This window comes from Gasterosteus aculeatus, chromosome 17 (genome assembly GCF_964276395.1).
Source record: "Gasterosteus aculeatus chromosome 17, fGasAcu3.hap1.1, whole genome shotgun sequence".
In the NCBI taxonomy this organism is placed as follows: Eukaryota; Metazoa; Chordata; class Actinopteri; order Perciformes; family Gasterosteidae; genus Gasterosteus; species Gasterosteus aculeatus.
The window spans coordinates 21,686,337-21,700,016 of NC_135705.1; the positions used below are offsets into that span (position 1 = coordinate 21,686,337).

Here is a 13,680-nt window from a genome sequence, read left to right on the forward strand (position 1 = left end):
AGAAAACAACTACAGACCCGTCTTTCTTCTTCCATTTTTGTCCAAAACTCCCCTCCTATCTCCACCGTAACAACCTTCTTGACCCCCACCAGTCAGGCTTCAAGGCCATTCCACAGAGACTGCTCTCCTTGCTGTCTCAGAGCAACTCCACACTGCTAGAGCCGCCTCTCTCTCCTCTGTCCTCATCCTTCTGGACCTTTCTGCTGCATTTAACACATAGTAAACCACCAGATTCTTAATGACATCAGGACTGCAGAGAGCCTTCACATTTTACGCCGCAAACTAAAGCCACACCTCTTCAGACTCTACCTTGACTAAAAGGTGAACAAATTATAGCACTTAAATTGTACTTTTATTTGCACTTATCTATAGCAAATTGTAACTTGGCTTATTTGATGAAATCACACTTTCTGGTTGTGCACCCTTTTCTCCTACACTCCTACTCTCTTTGATGTTGTTGTTCTCGGTCTGTTCCCTCTTGGTTGAATGCACACTGGATAAAAGCATCAGCCAAATTACATGTAATGTAATGTGAAAGTTGAAAAGGAAAAATGTATATTTGGCTCCATCTGGTGGAAGAATTTGTTTGTTTTAATTAGTTTTCAACAATAAAACTAAATCAGTCTAATACAGCAGTCCTACAATGAATCAAACTTTAATGACGGTTGTAGTGTCGGATTTCAGTAAGGTGCAGATTCCATTTCATATTTTACGCTTTAGATTGGCTGCTATTGAACTTTATAGTAATATTTCTTGTGTCATTAATATATATGAAGATAAACATTACTTGCAATTTGAGAAGGAGAGCAGTTATCGACATTTAATCTTTCTAATAATTCTAACTGTGTACCAGTATACCCAAAATGGGTATATGATTATATAATTTAGTCTATGTATTACAAGTAGTTCATGAAGAACGTAGCAGTCATTACTAAATGCGTGAGAAAAAAGCAGATTTGCAGAAATGTCTCTAATGTTTTCTTTTAAAAAAAGAGTAGATAACAGGATAACGTGTGTTCCAAAATTGTGAATAATAAACCAGAATCTATGACAACCATAGAAATATAGAAAACATATTCCAAAATATATCAATTTCAGCAAATGTGCTTCTTCCCCTTTCTGAGAGACATTAATTTCAGATTGAAAATCATTTACATGCATGTGACTTTATCAGACCTCCATTGGAAGTGATAAATGTTTCCACACTTCACATTGATGTTCTTAACAAGGATATCTAAAATCCTCTAAAACAAAAGTCTTTAACTAAGGACACTGCAAGCTTAGCCAAAAGTGTGGCATACAATGGGCTAAACTACAGTAGTGTGGTGATTTTGATCCATGGCTTACTGGGTGCACGGCCAGAGTTTGATAAAATCATCTAAATGGAGAGACTGCAAGACAAGTTCATCTCTGTTGTGAAGAAGCTCAGCCTGTACGACTATAAATGAATGATATGAATAATGAATAATCTTTTTCAATGTGTAGCCAGTGAGGAAATGTCCTTCCTGAGATACCGTAGGCTCAGGCAGACCTTGGTACCTCCTACTTCCTGGTTCACCCATTAGAAAGGGTATAAAAGCTGCACATAATGAAGCTGCTGTCACCACGCTTGTCCCTTTCTGTGTTGGAGTCTGGCTGGAGAATCCAATGAGCTGGTAGGTTTTTTTTTTAATTTATTTTTATTTACATTTACAGTTCTTAGGAAACTGATTTGGCCTTTGGTGATTGTTGTGTTTGTGTCTCCCAGCTTGTCAGGGAGGCCCAAACCATGTATGAGCCGGACCAGGTAGAGGAGCCTCAAAGTAACTCCAGGCTGGCATTTGAAGCCACTACTGTTTTGTGTAGCTTATTTGGTTCCTGTCTGGAGTTTCTTTATGTTTGTAATATTTAGTTTGCTGATGATTACTTTTGGTGTTTTTTTTTAGGGGTGTTTGAGGCTGTCGACAGCGTAGCATCCCAGATGGTGGGTCTGGTGACTGGGCCTTTCATCTGCTCATCCCATTGCCTGTTGTGTTTGTCTGCATTTTCTTTTAACATCGCATGCCTCGATTTTATATTGTTTGTGTGGAGAAACTAAGTCGGTGAGCGCCCTGTGCCAGAGCCTGTCCCCGTTCTCACCCCGGTGCGGCCTAGTCATCGGTAGCACTCAATTTGTTTGTAGAGGCGCATTTTGTAATTCCTACAGCTGATGGAAATTGGTTTCATTGTTTTGTATTCTTACTATATTTTAACTAAATGTTAATCTGGGGGAACCCTTTTGCCTCAGTCTGACTTCAGTCACCTGTTGATCTGTGGTTGTTGGATAATTTATGAGGAAATGTTTAACCCTGTCCTACCGGTGGTTACAAATGTCTTCCAGTTGCTAAACTTCTCATGATATGATCTACAAACTATGCATCAGCTAAAACTAATGCAGTCTAATACAACAGCCCTACAACTTTCTCCCTCATTCTCTTGTATCGGAAGTCGACAGCCCAAATAGAATTCGGCCAATGGTACCCCTAGACGGGATTTACTCGCATGTTGAACTTTACTAATTGCTTGTGATCTCTTCTCAGACTGCTATGGCTGATTCCACACACAGAATCAAGATTAACATTGGCTAAAACTTCCAAATGGCTTGCCAAAGTCACTAGATGTCTTCACTGCAAGATGAAGACAACCTTTAGGTTAAAGGGCAACCTGTCACTTCAATACATGGACCAAGAGTTTGGCAATTACTTTTTAATCTCAACTCTACCACTGAATTTCAGGGACAAGTAGGAGGCCAAAGGGGTTAGTTGACGTGTAAAATGTTTGCCCTACCTCTGTGGATTCCCCGTGAGAAATTGCGTAACCCGGTTTTATAAATTGTGGCAGATAATTTTTTTTAAATATTGTCATTTACTCATTATGCGTTGTGCAAGAAACCTGGTGGAGACCGTGGAGCCATGAGTGCAAACAAAAGGTATGACTGACTTGTGTTGTTAACAAGTACACTACTAAAGCGCCACTGCTCATATATTTAACTGCAAGCATTTTTCATAATTTTCAGTTTCAATTGCTTGGTGATTGTGATGTTTGTTCCATAGTGTAAGTGAATCGTATGTGCATCTGTACCCTCTAAAAATGCACTTTAAATACACATTTCTGTGACCGTAATAACTGCCATTTTAAATTGGTAATTAAAGAGCAATTTTTCATTAACTGAACCGGAGTTTGTTGCGCAATATATCACAAGTGGGTGTTTTCAAAATATCTTTATTCATTTGAAATAGTTGCTTAAATATTTCTCCTGCACAGATGTTTTAAACTAGAGACAAAAAATAGAAGTCAACCTCATAGTGCTGTACACTTCAGTGTGACCCCAACACTGTAGGTTAAGACCTTATGTTTACTGGCTTAGTGTTGCAATGTACTAATTTGACAGTCAAATTTACGGTGTACCTGGAATGTTATTTTGACAGTGAATTAATAAAATGTCAATGTATTCTAGAGTCTTGTAAGACACAACTGCAATTGCTGATTATGGGCGGTCGACCTCAACTGACAGAACCGTCCAGGTCAAAGGAGGCTCATGGATCTTGGCGGGAAGATGGGCGAAGCCTGGGTTCTTCAAGGTATTTTTTTTAATGTAATTCTTGTCGTACAAGCTGTGTAATGCTCTAATAAAATGTCTTTCTAACTGTAAAGAATGCCTGAGTGTTGCGGCCTGTCCTGAACTATTTGGATCCGTGATCTGCTGATTAACTATTTGCTGTTGGCCAATGTGTTAGTATTGCTAAATAACGTTGGCTTGTGGGCAAGAAGATGCCATCTTGTCAGTGTTTCAAAGATTTTTCAGAATGGGTTGTGATTCCACGCAGGACGGTCCAGAGAAGACAACAGGCTACTGCCTTGGATGCCCAGAAGTGGTCAAGCAATTTCAGCCTCCTGTGACGGTGGAAATTACCAGCAGCCTTTAGTGATTTGAGTGAACGGTAAGACTTTTTTCCTGTGTGGTTTCTGATATGTAATGCTTGTCATGCAGGCTGTGTGACAGGTCTAATAAAACGTTCTTTTTCAAACTGTCAAGAGCCTGACTGTTGCATAATGTGTTAACTGAATCTTCTAATATGTAGTTGTATGTCTTGAAGTATGCCACCCTCTTTAGCTGCTTCATTTAATATTTGCAGTTTCCCCTCTATGTGCAAAAAGCTGCCATCAGTGTTCGGAAAAAATTCCGGTTGGGTAAAGTAGTTCTGTGATTCCACGCAGGACGGTCCAGAGAAGAAAACCGCCTCAGGCTGGCCAAGTGACTTCAGCCTCCTGTGAAAATTGCCAACTGAATGTGAGGTAAGACACTTTCTCAGTACTGCTTTTATGTCATGCAGGCTGTGTGAAGTCTAATACAATGTTCTGTTGGAATGCCTGACGGTTGATTGGTTAATTGGAATCTGCTGCTAATATGTACTGAACTAATCCAGTCTTTAGCAGTTTTTTTTCCCCCTGTGTGTGAAAAGCTGCATTCTTGTCAGTGTTTAAATATTTCTCGTTTCCTAAAGTACTGTTGTGCTACCACACAGGACGATTCAGAGAACACAACAGGCTCCTGCTTCAGGGTCAAGCAGCTTTAGCCTCCTGTGGAAATTGCCTTGTGCTCCTGCCAACTTAGCGATTTGAGTAACAGGTAAGACTTTTTTCAAAGTAATGGTTATGTAATGCTTGTCATGCAGGCTGTGTGATAGGTCTAGAAAAATGTTTGAAACGGTATGATTGCATAATGTGTTAACTTGCGGTGCTTCTTGTCTTTGGTTGCATGTCCTGAACTATTGGGTTTTAACTATTTAATATTTGCCAATGTTTTAGGAATGTGTTTGTATTGTTACATGTAAACGAAGATCATGTTAGTGTTTAAGACTGTTCTGGATGAGTTGGGTAATCTAGTCTTGTTATTTCTTGTAGGATGAAAGAATCCAACTCTACAAGCGTTGCCAGAAGGTAAGACCTTTTGTGTGGGTTAGGGTTAGCGGGGCTAAGTGTGGGTTAGGGTTAGCGGGGCTAAGTGTGGGTTAGGGTTAGCGGGGCTAAGTGTGGGTTAGGGTTAGCGGGGCTAAGTGTGGGTTAGGGTTAGCGGGGCTAAGTGTGGGTTAGGGTTAGCGGGGCTAAGTGTGGGTTAGGGTTAGCGGGGCTAAGTGTGGGTTAGGGTTAGCGGGGCTAAGTGTGGGTTAGGGTTAGCGGGGCTAAGTGTGGGTTAGGGTTAGCGGGGCTAAGTGTGGGTTAGGGTTAGCGGGGCTAAGTGTGGGTTGGGGTTAGCGGGGCTAAGTGTGGGTTGGGGTTAGCGGGGCTAAGTGTGGGTTGGGGTTAGCGGGGCTAAGTGTGGGTTGGGGTTAGCGGGGCTAAGTGTGGGTTGGGGTTAGCGGGGCTAAGTGTGGGTTGGGGTTAGCGGGGCTAAGTGTGGGTTGGGGTTAGCGGGGCTAAGTGTGGGTTGGGGTTAGCGGGGCTAAGTGTGGGTTGGGGTTAGCGGGGCTAAGTGTGGGTTGGGGTTAGCGGGGCTAAGTGTGGGTTGGGGTTAGCGGGGCTAAGTGTGGGTTGGGGTTAGCGGGGCTAAGTGTGGGTTGGGGTTAGCGGGGCTAAGTGTGGGTTGGGGTTAGCGGGGCTAAGTGTGGGTTGGGGTTAGCGGGGCTAAGTGTGGGTTGGGGTTAGCGGGGCTAAGTGTGGGTTGGGGTTAGCGGGGCTAAGTGTGGGTTGGGGTTAGCGGGGCTAAGTGTGGGTTGGGGTTAGCGGGGCTAAGTGTGGGTTGGGGTTAGCGGGGCTAAGTGTGGGTTGGGGTTAGCGGGGCTAAGTGTGGGTTGGGGTTAGCGGGGCTAAGTGTGGGTTGGGGTTAGCGGGGCTAAGTGTGGGTTGGGGTTAGCGGGGCTAAGTGTGGGTTGGGGTTAGCGGGGCTAAGTGTGGGTTGGGGTTAGCGGGGCTAAGTGTGGGTTGGGGTTAGCGGGGCTAAGTGTGGGTTGGGGTTAGCGGGGCTAAGTGTGGGTTGGGGTTAGCGGGGCTAAGTGTGGGTTGGGGTTAGCGGGGCTAAGTGTGGGTTGGGGTTAGCGGGGCTAAGTGTGGGTTGGGGTTAGCGGGGCTAAGTGTGGGTTGGGGTTAGCGGGGCTAAGTGTGGGTTGGGGTTAGCGGGGCTAAGTGTGGGTTGGGGTTAGCGGGGCTAAGTGTGGGTTGGGGTTAGCGGGGCTAAGTGTGGGTTGGGGTTAGCGGGGCTAAGTGTGGGTTGGGGTTAGCGGGGCTAAGTGTGGGTTGGGGTTAGCGGGGCTAAGTGTGGGTTGGGGTTAGCGGGGCTAAGTGTGGGTTGGGGTTAGCGGGGCTAAGTGTGGGTTGGGGTTAGCGGGGCTAAGTGTGGGTTGGGGTTAGCGGGGCTAAGTGTGGGTTGGGGTTAGCGGGGCTAAGTGTGGGTTGGGGTTAGCGGGGCTAAGTGTGGGTTGGGGTTAGCGGGGCTAAGTGTGGGTTGGGGTTAGCGGGGCTAAGTGTGGGTTGGGGTTAGCGGGGCTAAGTGTGGGTTGGGGTTAGCGGGGCTAAGTGTGGGTTGGGGTTAGCGGGGCTAAGTGTGGGTTGGGGTTAGCGGGGCTAAGTGTGGGTTGGGGTTAGCGGGGCTAAGTGTGGGTTGGGGTTAGCGGGGCTAAGTGTGGGTTGGGGTTAGCGGGGCTAAGTGTGGGTTGGGGTTAGCGGGGCTAAGTGTGGGTTGGGGTTAGCGGGGCTAAGTGTGGGTTGGGGTTAGCGGGGCTAAGTGTGGGTTGGGGTTAGCGGGGCTAAGTGTGGGTTGGGGTTAGCGGGGCTAAGTGTGGGTTGGGGTTAGCGGGGCTAAGTGTGGGTTGGGGTTAGCGGGGCTAAGTGTGGGTTGGGGTTAGCGGGGCTAAGTGTGGGTTGGGGTTAGCGGGGCTAAGTGTGGGTTGGGGTTAGCGGGGCTAAGTGTGGGTTGGGGTTAGCGGGGCTAAGTGTGGGTTGGGGTTAGCGGGGCTAAGTGTGGGTTGGGGTTAGCGGGGCTAAGTGTGGGTTGGGGTTAGCGGGGCTAAGTGTGGGTTGGGGTTAGCGGGGCTAAGTGTGGGTTGGGGTTAGCGGGGCTAAGTGTGGGTTGGGGTTAGCGGGGCTAAGTGTGGGTTGGGGTTAGCGGGGCTAAGTGTGGGTTGGGGTTAGCGGGGCTAAGTGTGGGTTGGGGTTAGCGGGGCTAAGTGTGGGTTGGGGTTAGCGGGGCTAAGTGTGGGTTGGGGTTAGCGGGGCTAAGTGTGGGTTGGGGTTAGCGGGGCTAAGTGTGGGTTGGGGTTAGCGGGGCTAAGTGTGGGTTGGGGTTAGCGGGGCTAAGTGTGGGTTGGGGTTAGCGGGGCTAAGTGTGGGTTGGGGTTAGCGGGGCTAAGTGTGGGTTGGGGTTAGCGGGGCTAAGTGTGGGTTGGGGTTAGCGGGGCTAAGTGTGGGTTGGGGTTAGCGGGGCTAAGTGTGGGTTGGGGTTAGCGGGGCTAAGTGTGGGTTGGGGTTAGCGGGGCTAAGTGTGGGTTGGGGTTAGCGGGGCTAAGTGTGGGTTGGGGTTAGCGGGGCTAAGTGTGGGTTGGGGTTAGCGGGGCTAAGTGTGGGTTGGGGTTAGCGGGGCTAAGTGTGGGTTGGGGTTAGCGGGGCTAAGTGTGGGTTGGGGTTAGCGGGGCTAAGTGTGGGTTGGGGTTAGCGGGGCTAAGTGTGGGTTGGGGTTAGCGGGGCTAAGTGTGGGTTGGGGTTAGCGGGGCTAAGTGTGGGTTGGGGTTAGCGGGGCTAAGTGTGGGTTGGGGTTAGCGGGGCTAAGTGTGGGTTGGGGTTAGCGGGGCTAAGTGTGGGTTGGGGTTAGCGGGGCTAAGTGTGGGTTGGGGTTAGCGGGGCTAAGTGTGGGTTGGGGTTAGCGGGGCTAAGTGTGGGTTGGGGTTAGCGGGGCTAAGTGTGGGTTGGGGTTAGCGGGGCTAAGTGTGGGTTGGGGTTAGCGGGGCTAAGTGTGGGTTGGGGTTAGCGGGGCTAAGTGTGGGTTGGGGTTAGCGGGGCTAAGTGTGGGTTGGGGTTAGCGGGGCTAAGTGTGGGTTGGGGTTAGCGGGGCTAAGTGTGGGTTGGGGTTAGCGGGGCTAAGTGTGGGTTGGGGTTAGCGGGGCTAAGTGTGGGTTGGGGTTAGCGGGGCTAAGTGTGGGTTGGGGTTAGCGGGGCTAAGTGTGGGTTGGGGTTAGCGGGGCTAAGTGTGGGTTGGGGTTAGCGGGGCTAAGTGTGGGTTGGGGTTAGCGGGGCTAAGTGTGGGTTGGGGTTAGCGGGGCTAAGTGTGGGTTGGGGTTAGCGGGGCTAAGTGTGGGTTGGGGTTAGCGGGGCTAAGTGTGGGTTGGGGTTAGCGGGGCTAAGTGTGGGTTGGGGTTAGCGGGGCTAAGTGTGGGTTGGGGTTAGCGGGGCTAAGTGTGGGTTGGGGTTAGCGGGGCTAAGTGTGGGTTGGGGTTAGCGGGGCTAAGTGTGGGTTGGGGTTAGCGGGGCTAAGTGTGGGTTGGGGTTAGCGGGGCTAAGTGTGGGTTGGGGTTAGCGGGGCTAAGTGTGGGTTGGGGTTAGCGGGGCTAAGTGTGGGTTGGGGTTAGCGGGGCTAAGTGTGGGTTGGGGTTAGCGGGGCTAAGTGTGGGTTGGGGTTAGCGGGGCTAAGTGTGGGTTGGGGTTAGCGGGGCTAAGTGTGGGTTGGGGTTAGCGGGGCTAAGTGTGGGTTGGGGTTAGCGGGGCTAAGTGTGGGTTGGGGTTAGCGGGGCTAAGTGTGGGTTGGGGTTAGCGGGGCTAAGTGTGGGTTGGGGTTAGCGGGGCTAAGTGTGGGTTGGGGTTAGCGGGGCTAAGTGTGGGTTGGGGTTAGCGGGGCTAAGTGTGGGTTGGGGTTAGCGGGGCTAAGTGTGGGTTGGGGTTAGCGGGGCTAAGTGTGGGTTGGGGTTAGCGGGGCTAAGTGTGGGTTGGGGTTAGCGGGGCTAAGTGTGGGTTGGGGTTAGCGGGGCTAAGTGTGGGTTGGGGTTAGCGGGGCTAAGTGTGGGTTGGGGTTAGCGGGGCTAAGTGTGGGTTGGGGTTAGCGGGGCTAAGTGTGGGTTGGGGTTAGCGGGGCTAAGTGTGGGTTGGGGTTAGCGGGGCTAAGTGTGGGTTGGGGTTAGCGGGGCTAAGTGTGGGTTGGGGTTAGCGGGGCTAAGTGTGGGTTGGGGTTAGCGGGGCTAAGTGTGGGTTGGGGTTAGCGGGGCTAAGTGTGGGTTGGGGTTAGCGGGGCTAAGTGTGGGTTGGGGTTAGCGGGGCTAAGTGTGGGTTGGGGTTAGCGGGGCTAAGTGTGGGTTGGGGTTAGCGGGGCTAAGTGTGGGTTGGGGTTAGCGGGGCTAAGTGTGGGTTGGGGTTAGCGGGGCTAAGTGTGGGTTGGGGTTAGCGGGGCTAAGTGTGGGTTGGGGTTAGCGGGGCTAAGTGTGGGTTGGGGTTAGCGGGGCTAAGTGTGGGTTGGGGTTAGCGGGGCTAAGTGTGGGTTGGGGTTAGCGGGGCTAAGTGTGGGTTGGGGTTAGCGGGGCTAAGTGTGGGTTGGGGTTAGCGGGGCTAAGTGTGGGTTGGGGTTAGCGGGGCTAAGTGTGGGTTGGGGTTAGCGGGGCTAAGTGTGGGTTGGGGTTAGCGGGGCTAAGTGTGGGTTGGGGTTAGCGGGGCTAAGTGTGGGTTGGGGTTAGCGGGGCTAAGTGTGGGTTGGGGTTAGCGGGGCTAAGTGTGGGTTGGGGTTAGCGGGGCTAAGTGTGGGTTGGGGTTAGCGGGGCTAAGTGTGGGTTGGGGTTAGCGGGGCTAAGTGTGGGTTGGGGTTAGCGGGGCTAAGTGTGGGTTGGGGTTAGCGGGGCTAAGTGTGGGTTGGGGTTAGCGGGGCTAAGTGTGGGTTGGGGTTAGGGTTAGGGTTAGGGAATAAATAGTTTTTGATGGACCTGCAAGCAGGACCATCTGTGCACTGTCCAGCACTGCCTCACAGCCCGCAGCTCTTAGTCCTCATTTAAGCCCTTAGGATACCTGGTGTTTAATTTATTGATCCAGCCCCTCTCCGCTCTCCTCCTCTGGGGAGCGCTCCATCCGGGGTTCATCTGGATCACACACACAGACACAGATTTCCAACCGTGCGAAATAAAATGTGCCACAAGTGGCGTCAGTGTTTTTTTCTTTTTAATGATGTTGTGTTTGTGTTGTGTGAAGCGGGTCGCGATGGTGTTCCCCGTCTCCCCCACATATTGTAATCCACATTGTACACACGTGATGAGGTAAACACAGTTCTTAGACTTGGTGTTTCCCCTGGCTGAGTTCAGAAAAACATCTCCCGTGCTGTGGCTTTGCAGCCATTTTCTGTGTTTAAAAAAGACATCACTCTGACCTCTCCCCTTAGTGCTGTGCAGAGGTTTTAATTTGGCCTTTACCAGATAATCCAGTAGATTCTTGTTTCTCCTGTAGGCCGGGATGATCCTGTGGTCCTGCAGGACAGAAGACCCTGTGGTGTGGGAGAGGAATCTCCTTCTGCATCCTCTGACCAATGCCATAGTAGAAGGTGAATATGTGGTGACAAAGGGGAGACTGGAGCCCACAGTAATAGGCTTCTTCTCTAGAAATGACCTCTGGCATTTTCTAAGAAAGGTCCTAGAGTACCCCCTGGTGGACAAAGCGTGAAAGAGCACCCCGACTGCAACACGGAAATCCTCCTCTCTGCTGCATATTCTGTGAAACCTCAACAGTTGGGATTTGATTAAGCCAGCATATGTGTGCTTTGGGTGGAAGCTGGTCTTGAAGAGCAGAGCATGTGTGTCTGTCTCCTTAAAAAATACCTTAATGTCCAATGTGTGGGTTTCCTTAAATGTGTTACTTTTAAACGTTGTGGTGTCCAGAAAGTCAACAGAAGTCAAATTGTCGGTGGATTTAATTTTAATAGACTGATTGTGATTGTTGAGGGTGCACAGAAACACTTCAAAATCCTCCCTCGAGTGGGGCCACACACCCCAGATGTCGTCCAAATATCTATAATAATGCAGTGGCTTTTTAGGACATATTTTCAGGGCTGATTCCTCCCACTCAGCCATAAAAATGTTAGCGTATGCAGGAGCAAACTTCTTCCCCATCGCTGTACCCTTGATTTGAAGGAAAAATTCCCCATTAAATTCAAAATCATTTTGGGTCAGATTGATCTCCAGTAACTGTAATAATTCTTTTTCTGGTCGCTTTTTGTCGGGGTGTTTCCGAAATGAATTCTTAACGGCCTGCATGCCTTCTTTTATGTCAATGTTTGTATAGAGACTATCAATATCTATGGTGAATAAAATTGAGTTGTCCGGAATGCGGAGTCTTTTAATTATCTCTACAAAGTGGTACGTGTCCTTTATGTAACTCGGGTGTGTGGTCGACAGAGGATTCAAAAAGTGGTCGAGGTACTCTGCAGTGTGATAAGTCTCGCTGCTGCAGTCAGACACGATGGGCCTGCCGGGAGGGATTTCATGTGGTTTACTCCACTTGGCAGGGTCCTTGTGTATTTTGGGCAGCATATAGAATAATCTGGCTCTAGGTACAGCGTCACCCATTAAATAATGCTTTTGTTTCAGATTAATAAACTTCTTCTCATGTAGAGTTAGGATGATTTTATTTACAATCGGGACAGTGTTTGGATAAATGGGGTGGGTCAATTTGGTGTAGTATTTGGGATCATTAAGCTGTCTGTAGCCTTCCCATAAATATTGCTCCCTGTCCAAGATCACTATAGAGCTGCCCTTATCTGCTGGTTTAATAACTATGTGTTTGTTATTAACTAGTTCATCAAGTGCCCGCACTTCCTCCCTACTGAGGTTAGGCGGCACGTGGTGAATTTTGAAGCGTGTGTTAAAATACCGAATGTCTGATTGTATTAGAGCAGTTATGGTGTGTGGTATTTGTGCCTGTACAGGAGCCCAGGACGATTTATAAATGAACGGGAGTCGTTCACACTCTCTCGAGTTTTCAAAATAAGCCGCCAGCTTTAACCTCCTGTGATACTGCTGTAGATCAAAGCGGCTCTGCTCTACAATCTGTTTATTAGTTCCCTTAGTGGGAATGAAATTTAACCCCCTGCCAAGGAGAGTGCGCTGTGCTTCAGTGAGTTTAAAGTGCTTAGTGAGGTTGATGACTAACTTATCCCCCTCCTGAGTAGGCAGGTTTATGGGGACAATTAGTTTAAGTAGTGAACCCAATTGTCAAATATGCGGGCAGCTGTGGCTCGGGTCCAGTGGATGTGATCCGGACCTGTGTGAAAGAGACCTGCTGGCAGCGCTGGGATGTACTCACACATTCTCGCAATAGCAGTGTTCAGATGTGTGAGGCGCAGTTTCTCCTTCGGGGGAAGATCTCCGGAGAAGTTGACCTGTGGCACAAAAACGTCAGCAGATGGAAAAGTCAGTCTAACGCTTCGGAGGGCCCTCTGCAGCTGTTTGATGGCCGTCTCCTGCGTTTTTTGGACACGGTTGTTGATGCCGAAGGCCAAAATGACCTTCTGCACCGTGACCTCAGAGGTCGTCTTGTTCATCAGGAGATCTGCGTTCCTGAAGGTGCCCCCTGGAAAAGCATCCACCTGCAGATCCTCGATGTTGTGGGCTGGCAGTTTGTACACATTGGAGTCTCCAATGATGAGCCACTTCCTGGTCACATGGAGACTCCAATCCTGTGCCTTCCGCGCGGTGGACTGGTGTCTGCATGGTCGCTGAGCTCCCTGCGGTGTCTGCAGGCCGGAAGTGGGAGTGGCCACCGGCCGGATCAGCTGGGTCTGCACCGCTGTCCTCAACCTGGTGGTGCTGATGGGTGTTAAGGGAACGTGCCTCACGTCCCTCTGCATCTGGGACCACGGCTCTCTCGCCTCCTGCTGCACCAGCTCCTCCAGGTTCCTCTGGGAGAACTCCACCTCGTCCGTGTTCGGGGCCACACACGGATTACGCGGTGCGAAGGACCATACAGCAGATATTGAGGGCGTCGCTGCCGCCGGTGGAGGTGTCTGCGGTGATGGCGCTGCTGATGATGGCGCTGTTGCTGCTGCCTCCTCCGCCTCCGTCTCTGCTGCTGCTGCTGCCTCTGCTGAAGCCACTGACGACGAGCTGGGTGAAAGTTCTATCGTGAACTGTGGTCTACGAAAGTTCAGTCTCTGTGGCCGGGGCAGCTGGGAAGACGGAGTGGGTGAAACCACCTGCTGTGAGCCCCCTGCCGACTGTGGCGTGTCGGGGGAGAGGGTGTCAGAGTTGAAACTAACCTCGATCGGGAAGTCTAAGAGGTTCTGGATCAGTGGAGGAGTGCTGGGCCGCCGTTCTGCCGTCACTGGTGAGGAGGGCGTCACCAGCACCGCCGCTGGAGCATGCGGTCCCGCGTGGACCTGGGCCGCCGTCGTGGTGATGACAGGTGCCACAGGTGCTGCTGCTGCTGCTGCTGCTGCGGCGGGCTGAGGTGAGTCTGGGCGTCTCTGGGCCTCGATAGTGTGTGTGGGCGGTGCGTTTACCGGTTCCGCTCTGGCCACAGGTCTCACTCGCCTCAGGGGATGACTCGCCGGGTCAGTCTGGGCCGCTGGTGCTGCTGTTGTCGCCGGCGCCGCCGCTGCAGGGGCCTGTATTGGCTCATCTACCGCCAGACCGGCCATCCAGTCCACAATTGTCTCTCTGGCCTCTTTTAATGTGTCCGGGCCGAGTCTGCGGCCAAACTGCCTTTTGG

The 13,680-nt window shown here is 50.5% G+C and overlaps 1 long non-coding RNA gene across 1 annotated transcript; it reads left to right on the forward strand.

The window, feature by feature from the left end:
- The first annotated feature begins 1,925 nt into the window (after positions 1 to 1,925).
- Positions 1,926 to 11,322, forward strand: LOC120834556 (uncharacterized). Its single transcript, XR_013453255.1, has 7 exons — positions 1,926 to 2,947; positions 3,476 to 3,599; positions 3,846 to 3,959; positions 4,237 to 4,314; positions 4,545 to 4,648; positions 4,924 to 4,959; positions 10,426 to 11,322. It is a non-coding gene; the product is annotated as an uncharacterized LOC120834556 (long non-coding RNA).
- The last annotated feature ends 2,358 nt before the right edge of the window (positions 11,323 to 13,680 follow it).